Source organism: Lissotriton helveticus, chromosome 1_2 (genome assembly GCF_964261635.1).
Source record: "Lissotriton helveticus chromosome 1_2, aLisHel1.1, whole genome shotgun sequence".
Classification (NCBI taxonomy): Eukaryota; Metazoa; Chordata; class Amphibia; order Caudata; family Salamandridae; genus Lissotriton; species Lissotriton helveticus.
The window spans coordinates 146,009,356-146,017,708 of NC_136058.1; the positions used below are offsets into that span (position 1 = coordinate 146,009,356).

At 49.6% G+C, this 8,353-nt stretch overlaps 1 protein-coding gene across 2 annotated transcripts in view; it reads right to left on the bottom strand.

Moving 5' to 3' along the window:
- Window positions 1-7,894, bottom strand: part of TMEM61 (transmembrane protein 61) — a 72,011-nt gene extending 64,117 nt beyond the window's left edge. The window contains exon 1 of one of the 2 annotated variants that reach the window (XM_078670202.1): window positions 7,749-7,894. The gene's annotated coding sequence lies outside the window, so the exon portion shown is untranslated. Of the gene's footprint in view, window positions 1-7,108; window positions 7,385-7,748 lie in introns of those variants that run through there. The other variant, XM_078670209.1, reaches the window with a different exon arrangement.
- Between the last annotated feature and the right edge of the window lie 459 nt (window positions 7,895-8,353).

Sequence of the window (8,353 nt, forward strand, 5' to 3'; positions counted from 1 at the left end):
TAGCATCAGATACGTTAGACACAAAAAAAACTTAACATCATTGACCTAAAAGGATGCAAGGATGTTAATCAGTCTTCGGGCCAAAAAGTAAATTTAATTCGTACGATATTACAACAATATTACACAAAGGAAACAAATGCAAATATGTGGCAGGAAGCGAGGACGAGGAGATACAAAGACACAAGTGAAACAGGCAACTTTTTCGCCGGGCAATAAACAAGCACTATTCATCCGGAGAATGGGACGGTTTAAAGACAGTAGTCAACAGTTACACAAAAAACCGGACGCATACAACAATAGCACTTCTTCTCACGGAATTCCGTCTAATATAAAGCAAATATGACGAAATAAACAAAAATTCAGAAACAATCAAATTTTTCAGAGGGAAATAAACAAGAACGATTCATCCGGAAAATGGGACGCATTGAATACAATAGTCGAGATTTACACAAAAAAAGAAACGCTTAACACAATAGCATTTATCCAGACGGAATTAGTTCAAATACAATAAAACATATTACGAACATAGAAAGAGTCAGTCACAAAAATCTAACGAAAAATACATTAGTTCACTGTACATGTCGTTCATACATTGCTAAAAATACTACAGTCAGCAAAGACACAAAGTTTCATTTCATACTTCAAGTACGTCAATAACAAATTATCCGACTACTTCAGCATCACACAAAAAAATAATAAAAAAACAACTTACATCAATATATTACAACACATTTACCACTTCGAAATGAAACAAACCCCTTTTGTATGTCAAATTACCAAAAAAAGGACATTAATACATTACATTACAGTTTAACAAAACATATGCATTACACATCGCCAATAAAAAACACTACTTTATGTTACATTACAAACATTTACAAATATTACGAGTGAATTAAATAAATTTAGCAAGTATTTAAATTTTACATAGTATATATACTACATTACATTACATTAAAATAAACTTAGGAATACATTCTTACCTGTCAAACGACGCAGCAACACCACCGGGACAAGAACACGCCTTCCGCGCACCAACATTCTCGATCAATGGGGAATTCAACGGTTGACGTATGCAAATCGGAACGCCACGTCAAAAACGTCGCGCTCCGATTGGCTAGAAAAATACGTAAACAAAAAACACACACAACTCAAAAATAAACTAGACCGCTAAACATAGCAGACGTCGACGTGACGCTATACGTCGGCCATTTTAAAAAAAAAATAAAAACGAGACTACACAAACATGTTACAAAACATACACATAGTTAGTACAATACATACACATTTAAAATTACATACTAATATACACATAAGACTGAAGTAATACAAAGGGGACACCTTTAGTTACAAACAACACATTACTTAATTATTATTAACATATACACACACTCTTAACATCACCCTCACACAACAAAACTATCACACTCTTTCACACACGCTCAGTAACGCTAAAACAACCACGCAACGCCACTCAGGCACGCAACGCCACTCACGCACGCAACGCCACTCAGCCACGCAACGCCACTCAGCCACGCAACGCCACTCACCCACGCAACGCCACTCAGCCACGCAACGCCACTCACCCACGCAACGCCACTCACCCACGCAACGCCACTCATGCACGCCACTCACACACGCAACGCCACGCACACATGCAACGCCACTCAGCCACTCACTGCCACTCTGCCACGCAACGCCACTCAGCCACGCAACGCCACTCAGCCACGCAACGCCACTCAGCCACGCAACGCCACTCACCCACGCAACGCCACTCAGCCACGCAACGCCACTCACCCACGCAACGCCACTCACCCACGCAATGCCACTCACCCACGCAACGCCACTCACCCACGCAACGCCACTCACCCACGCAACGCCACTCAGCCACGCAACGCCACTCAGCCACGCAACGCCACTCAGCCACGCAACGCCACTCACCCATGCAACGCCACTCACCCACGCAACGCCACTCACCCACGCAACGCCACTCACCCACGCAACGCCACTCACCCACGCAACGCCACTCACCCACGCAACGCCACTCACCCACGCAACGCCACTCTGGCACGCAACGCCACTCTGGCACGCAACGCCACTCTGGCACGCAACGCCACTCTGGCACGCAACGCCACTCTGGCACGCAACGCCACTCACCCACGCAACGCCACTCACCCACGCAACGCCACTCAGCCACGCAACGCCACTCAGCCACGCAACGCCACTCAGCCACGCAACGCCACTCACCCACGCAACGCCACTCACCCACGCAACGCCACTCACCCACGCAACGCCACTCACCCACGCAACGCCACTCTGGCACGCAACGCCACTCTGGCACGCAACGCCACTCTGGCACGCAACGCCACTCTGGCACGCAACGCCACTCTGGCACGCAACGCCACTCACCCACGCAACGCCACTCCCCCACGCAACGCCACTCCCCCACGCAACGCCACTCCCCCACGCAACGCCACTCCCCCACGCAACGCCACTCACCCACGCAACGCCACTCAGCCACGCAACGCCACTCAGCCACGCAACGCCACTCAGCCATGCAACGCCACTCAGCCACGCAACGCCACTCACCCACGCAACGCCACTCACCCACTCAACGCCACTCACCCACGCAACGCCACTCTGGCACGCAACGCCACTCTGGCACGCAACGCCACTCTGGCACGCAACGCCACTCACCCACGCAACGCCACTCACCCACGCAACGCCACTCACCCACGCAACGCCACTCAGCCACGCAACGCCACTCAGCCACGCAACGCCACTCACCCACGCAACGCCACTCACACACGCAACGCCACTCACACGCAACGCCACTCACCCACGCAACGCCACTCAGCCACGCAACGCCACTCAGCCACGCAACGCCACTCAGCCACGCAACGCCACTCACCCACGCAACGCCACTCACCCACGCAACGCCACTCACCCACGCAACGCCACTCACCCACGCAACGCCACTCACCCACGCAACGCCACTCACCCACGCAACGCCACTCACCCACGCAACGCCACTCAGCCACGCAACGCCACTCAGCCACGCAACGCCACTCAGCCACGCAACGCCACTCACCCACGCAACGCCACTCACCCACGCAACGCCACTCACTCACGCAACGCCACTCACCCACGCAACGCCACTCACCCACGCAACGCCACTCAGCCACGCAACGCCACTCACACACGCCACTCACACACGCAACGCCACGCACACATGCAACGCCACTCAGCCACGCACTGCCACTCTGCCACGCAACGCCACTCAGCCACGCAACGCCACTCACACACGCAACGCCACTCACACGCAACGCCACTCACACACGCAACGCCACTCACCCACGCAACGCCACTCACCCACGCAACGCCACTCAACCACGCAATGCCACTCTGGCACGCAACGCCACTCTGGCACGCAACGCCACTCACCCACGCAACGCCACTCACCCACGCAACGCCACTCACCCACACAACGCCACTCACCCACGCAACGCCACTCACCCACGCAACGCCACTCAGCCACGCAACGCCACTCAGCCACGCAACGCCACTCAGCCACGCAACGCCACTCACCCACGCAACGCCACTCACACACGCAACGCCACTCACACGCAACGCCACTCAACCACGCAACGCCACTCAGCCACGCAACGCCACTCAGCCACGCAACGCCACTCAGCCACGCAACGCCACTCACCCACGCAACGCCACTCACCCACGCAACGCCACTCACCCACGCAACGCCACACCCCACAATAAAACATATTACGAACATAGAAAGAGTCAGTCACAAAAATCTAACGAAAAATACATTAGTTCACTGTACATGTCGTTCATACATTGCTAAAAATACTACAGTCAGCAAAGACACAAAGTTTCATTTCATACTTCAAGTACGTCAATAACAAATTATCCGACTACTTCAGCATCACACAAAAAAATAATAAAAAAACAACTTACATCAATATATTACAACACATTTACCACTTCGAAATGAAACAAACCCCTTTTGTATGTCAAATTACCAAAAAAAGGACATTAATACATTACATTACAGTTTAACAAAACATATGCATTACACATCGCCAATAAAAAACACTACTTTATGTTACATTACAATCATTTACAAATATTACGAGTGAATTAAATAAATTTAGCAAGTATTTAAATTTTACATAGTATATATACTACATTACATTACATTAAAATAAACTTAGGAATACATTCTTACCTGTCAAACGACGCAGCAACACCACCGGGACAAGAACACGCCTTCCGCGCACCAACATTCTCGATCAATGGGGAATTCAACGGTTGACGTATGCAAATCGGAACGCCACGTCAAAAACGTCGCGCTCCGATTGGCTAGAAAAATACGTAAACAAAAAACACACACAACTCAAAAATAAACTAGACCGCTAAACATAGCAGACGTCGACGTGACGCTATACGTCGGCCATTTTAAAAAAAAAATAAAAACGAGACTACACAAACATGTTACAAAACATACACATAGTTAGTACAATACATACACATTTAAAATTACATACTAATATACACATAAGACTGAAGTAATACAAAGGGGACACCTTTAGTTACAAACAACACATTACTTAATTATTATTAACATATACACACACTCTTAACATCACCCTCACACAACAAAACTATCACACTCTTTCACACACGCTCAGTAACGCTAAAACAACATCTCCCTCATACACCATCACACACCTTCAGCCTCACACACACTTACTCACCCTCACACTAACACACTCACACACTCTCTTACGCAAATAACTTCACTCATCCTCCCCCCCTCACACCCCCTAACACTCTACGCGATTGCAGCCTGGAATCCCTGATAAATTTTCTTGTATCCGTGGCTGGCATTCAGTCATCCCAACGTAAACTGGTGCATTTGTCTTTTCTTTGCTGAAAATAATTTTCTATACTTCTATTGCATGATTGATTGAAATACTTTATCGGACAATCGTTCACATTCTAGATAGGCAACTTGTACATCACACCCCTCGATGCATTTCGGGTTCGCGCCTTGTCCTTCCTCAAATGGTAAATACTTTTAGGGATGAAAAGGCGCCGGGTCCTGCTGCGTTGTTTTCATTTATATTTCAGACTCGTGCTGTCAATGTCTCAACTACGCTTAAACACACAGGACAAAAAATGACAGTTTATTAAATGTATAATTCTGTTTTTATCAGCTCTGAAGTAGCCTCCCTACCGAGCGAGTGCTATTTTATAACAATAAATACAACACATAAGCTCACAATTTTTTTTGTAAAATGTACCTATCGCATTTCATTCTTTTTCACATATAAGAAGATAATTGGGCTTTTCACGGGCAATCAGTAAGACGCTACCTCACCCTCACTGACACTCACTCACACTCAATCACTCTCACCCTCACTCACCAGCAACACCTCACCCTCAACGCCTCACCCTCAAATCCTCACTCACCCTCACTCTCACTCATCCTCAATCACCCTCAACATCACACACTCACTCACCCTCACTCACCCTCAACACCTCACCCTCACTCACCCTCAACTCCTCACTCACCCTCATTCTCACTCATCCTCACTCAACCACCCTCAACTTCAATGACCCTCAACGCCTCACCCAACACCTCACCTTCACTCACCATCAACATCTCACCCTCACTCACCCACAAAACATCAGCCTCAACACCTCACCCTCAATCACTCACCCTCAACAATTCACCCACACTCACCCTCCCTCACCCTCAATTCCTCACCCACACCCTCAACACTTCACCCTAAACACGTCACTCATCCTCAACGCCTCCCCCTCCCCCTCACTCACCCTCACCCTCACTCACCCTCAACACCTCACCATCACTAACACTCAACACCTCACCCTCACTAACTCACACTCAATCACCCTCAACACCTCACCCTCAACACCTCACCCTCAACACCTCACCCTCAACACCTCACCTTCAAAACCTCAACCTCAACAACTCACCCTCAACACCTCACCCTCACTCACTCTCACTCACCCTCACTCACCCTCACTCACACTCACTCACACTCAGTCACCCTCACTCACCCTCACTCACCCTCACTCACCCTCAACTCCTCACTCACCCTCACTCATCCTCACTCACCCTCAACACCTCACCCTCACCATCACCCACCCTCAACCCCTCATCCTAACTCGCAATAACCCTCCCTCACCCTCACCCTCACTCACTCTCACTCTCACTCACCCTCAACACCTCACTCACCCTCAACACCTCACTCACACTCAACTCCTCACTCATCCCCACCCTCACTCACCCTCAACACCTCACCCTCACACAGTGCAATAGGTCTCGTAGGATTTTTAGTTACAGCTTTTACAATTGTTTATTGCTTTTTTGATTTTTAATTCTTTAGCATTGGCAAAAAAAAAAAAAAATGCAAAAGATTTACAACAAAAAACCCATAAACAATTCTAAATGCACTAACTCTAATGCTGCGAGACCTATTGCATTTCCAATGCTTGTTCTTTGCTGTGACGGAATATCCAATAACGTGGTCAGAAAACCACAAAAGGGTGCTGAAAAACTGCCTTCATGTACAAACAAGTGACTATAAAATATGTTATTTTAAAAATGGTGACATTCGGGGAGATTAGACAGTTCCCGGTCCTCGGTGCCCAGCTATCCAGCCCCTGCTCTTTTCCACTGGGGGCAAAAACATTTGTATGGATAAGTGGCTCGTGTTTTAGAACACCGATTCAAAGAAAAGCGATCATAATACCCCCCCCCCGAACACTCACACCTCCCCCCCACCCCCCCCCCCCGCGTCCAGTCAGTTCAGTTCAGACAGCCGCTGGATCCCCGCGGTGTGGGAGGTCAGCCTCTGGTGCTGAGCTATCAATCGTGCAGCAGGTGCAGTGGCACCGGGACGAGAGGGTTCTCTGCACCTCGATAATAGCTGCATCTTACTAACGTACTAACGCACAGAAGGACGGGAAGCACTCACCTTGTTTGTCGGGGTCATGGATCTCTTGCTACCCTGCTGGTCAGCCCACACACATACGACCGGTAATATCTGGGTGCACTTACCTCTCCGGTGCGTCTTCTTGGTCTGTCCACTGCTGTGGTCTGTCCGACAGCTTCAGAATCGCAGATATCCATAGTCTTAGTCTGTGACCTATAAACGCCCGTGGTTTTGTAATTACTTTATTTTCCTGAACAGTTACCGGTCCCAGATACTCAATCTGTGCAGTTTATGGCTGGAGTGTTGTGGTGAGTGCTTGTAGTCATCCCTGTGGGGTGATGGAACAAGGGTGGAGTTTGGTGCCCGTGGGCACGCACCCACCCCCGTGAAGTAAACCTTCCAGCACATGGGTTACGGTACCCACGGCGTGTCCCTGCCTTCTGGTACTTTCCTAACTTGCAATCACTCTGTGCCCCAGTAGTGTGGGGGCGGCTGCTGGAAAACGGCGTTTACTCTTCAATGTTCCCCCCTCACAGACCCTCCCACCCGGCAGCTGTACTTCTCCATGCACACAATGCCCCCCCCCCCCCCCCCCCCGCACTGCTGCCCACCAGTCTCCATGCACAGACATGTATGCCCAGCCGCCGCCGCCCGCCTCCTCCTCACCCGAGCAGCCCCCTCACAGCCCACGCAGCCCACCGCTTGCCGTTAAGAAAACCTTTTTTGCCACCGGGGAAGAAAGTGAGGGAAGGAAAGCGCACCCACCTCTGGAGCGGCGCAGCAGCCTCTCTGCGGCACACACAATGCTGCTTCATGAAACTTGGCAGGCGGTTCTCGTTTGGGGAGGGCTGCGGCCCGTCCCTGTCCAGCCCTCCCTCACCACACCCCTTGAAGTGTACTGCGTGTAACTGATAGCACGGGTAGCACCCCCTCTGTCCTTCCATGGAGCTGGACGGGGGTTTCCTCGCGTCTAATACAACCCAGCTCTGCCGGGAACTTTGGCAGAATACAATGCGGCGCACAGCCTCGAAGTTCAACCTCTTTTAACCAGCCGAGTGAGCCGACCGCAGAAGCCGATACACACAGTACAGCATTACCAGGGTAGCCTGGAAATGCGCGGACCGAATTATATGGTTGGAACACTAAATTATGTGGCAAAAAGGGAAGATATGTGGCATAATGTAACATATTCCGTGGCAGCCATATGTTGCCGTTTTGTCACTTTAAATCACATTTTTTTTTAAATTGTTTTTATTGCAGAATTATCAACAAGGCATCTATTATGTCAACCTGTACACACATGTCAACTCAAAGTACCTCCGTCGTTCCCAAAATGCACACAGCCATTCAGCCCACATCCCGGGGGCTGG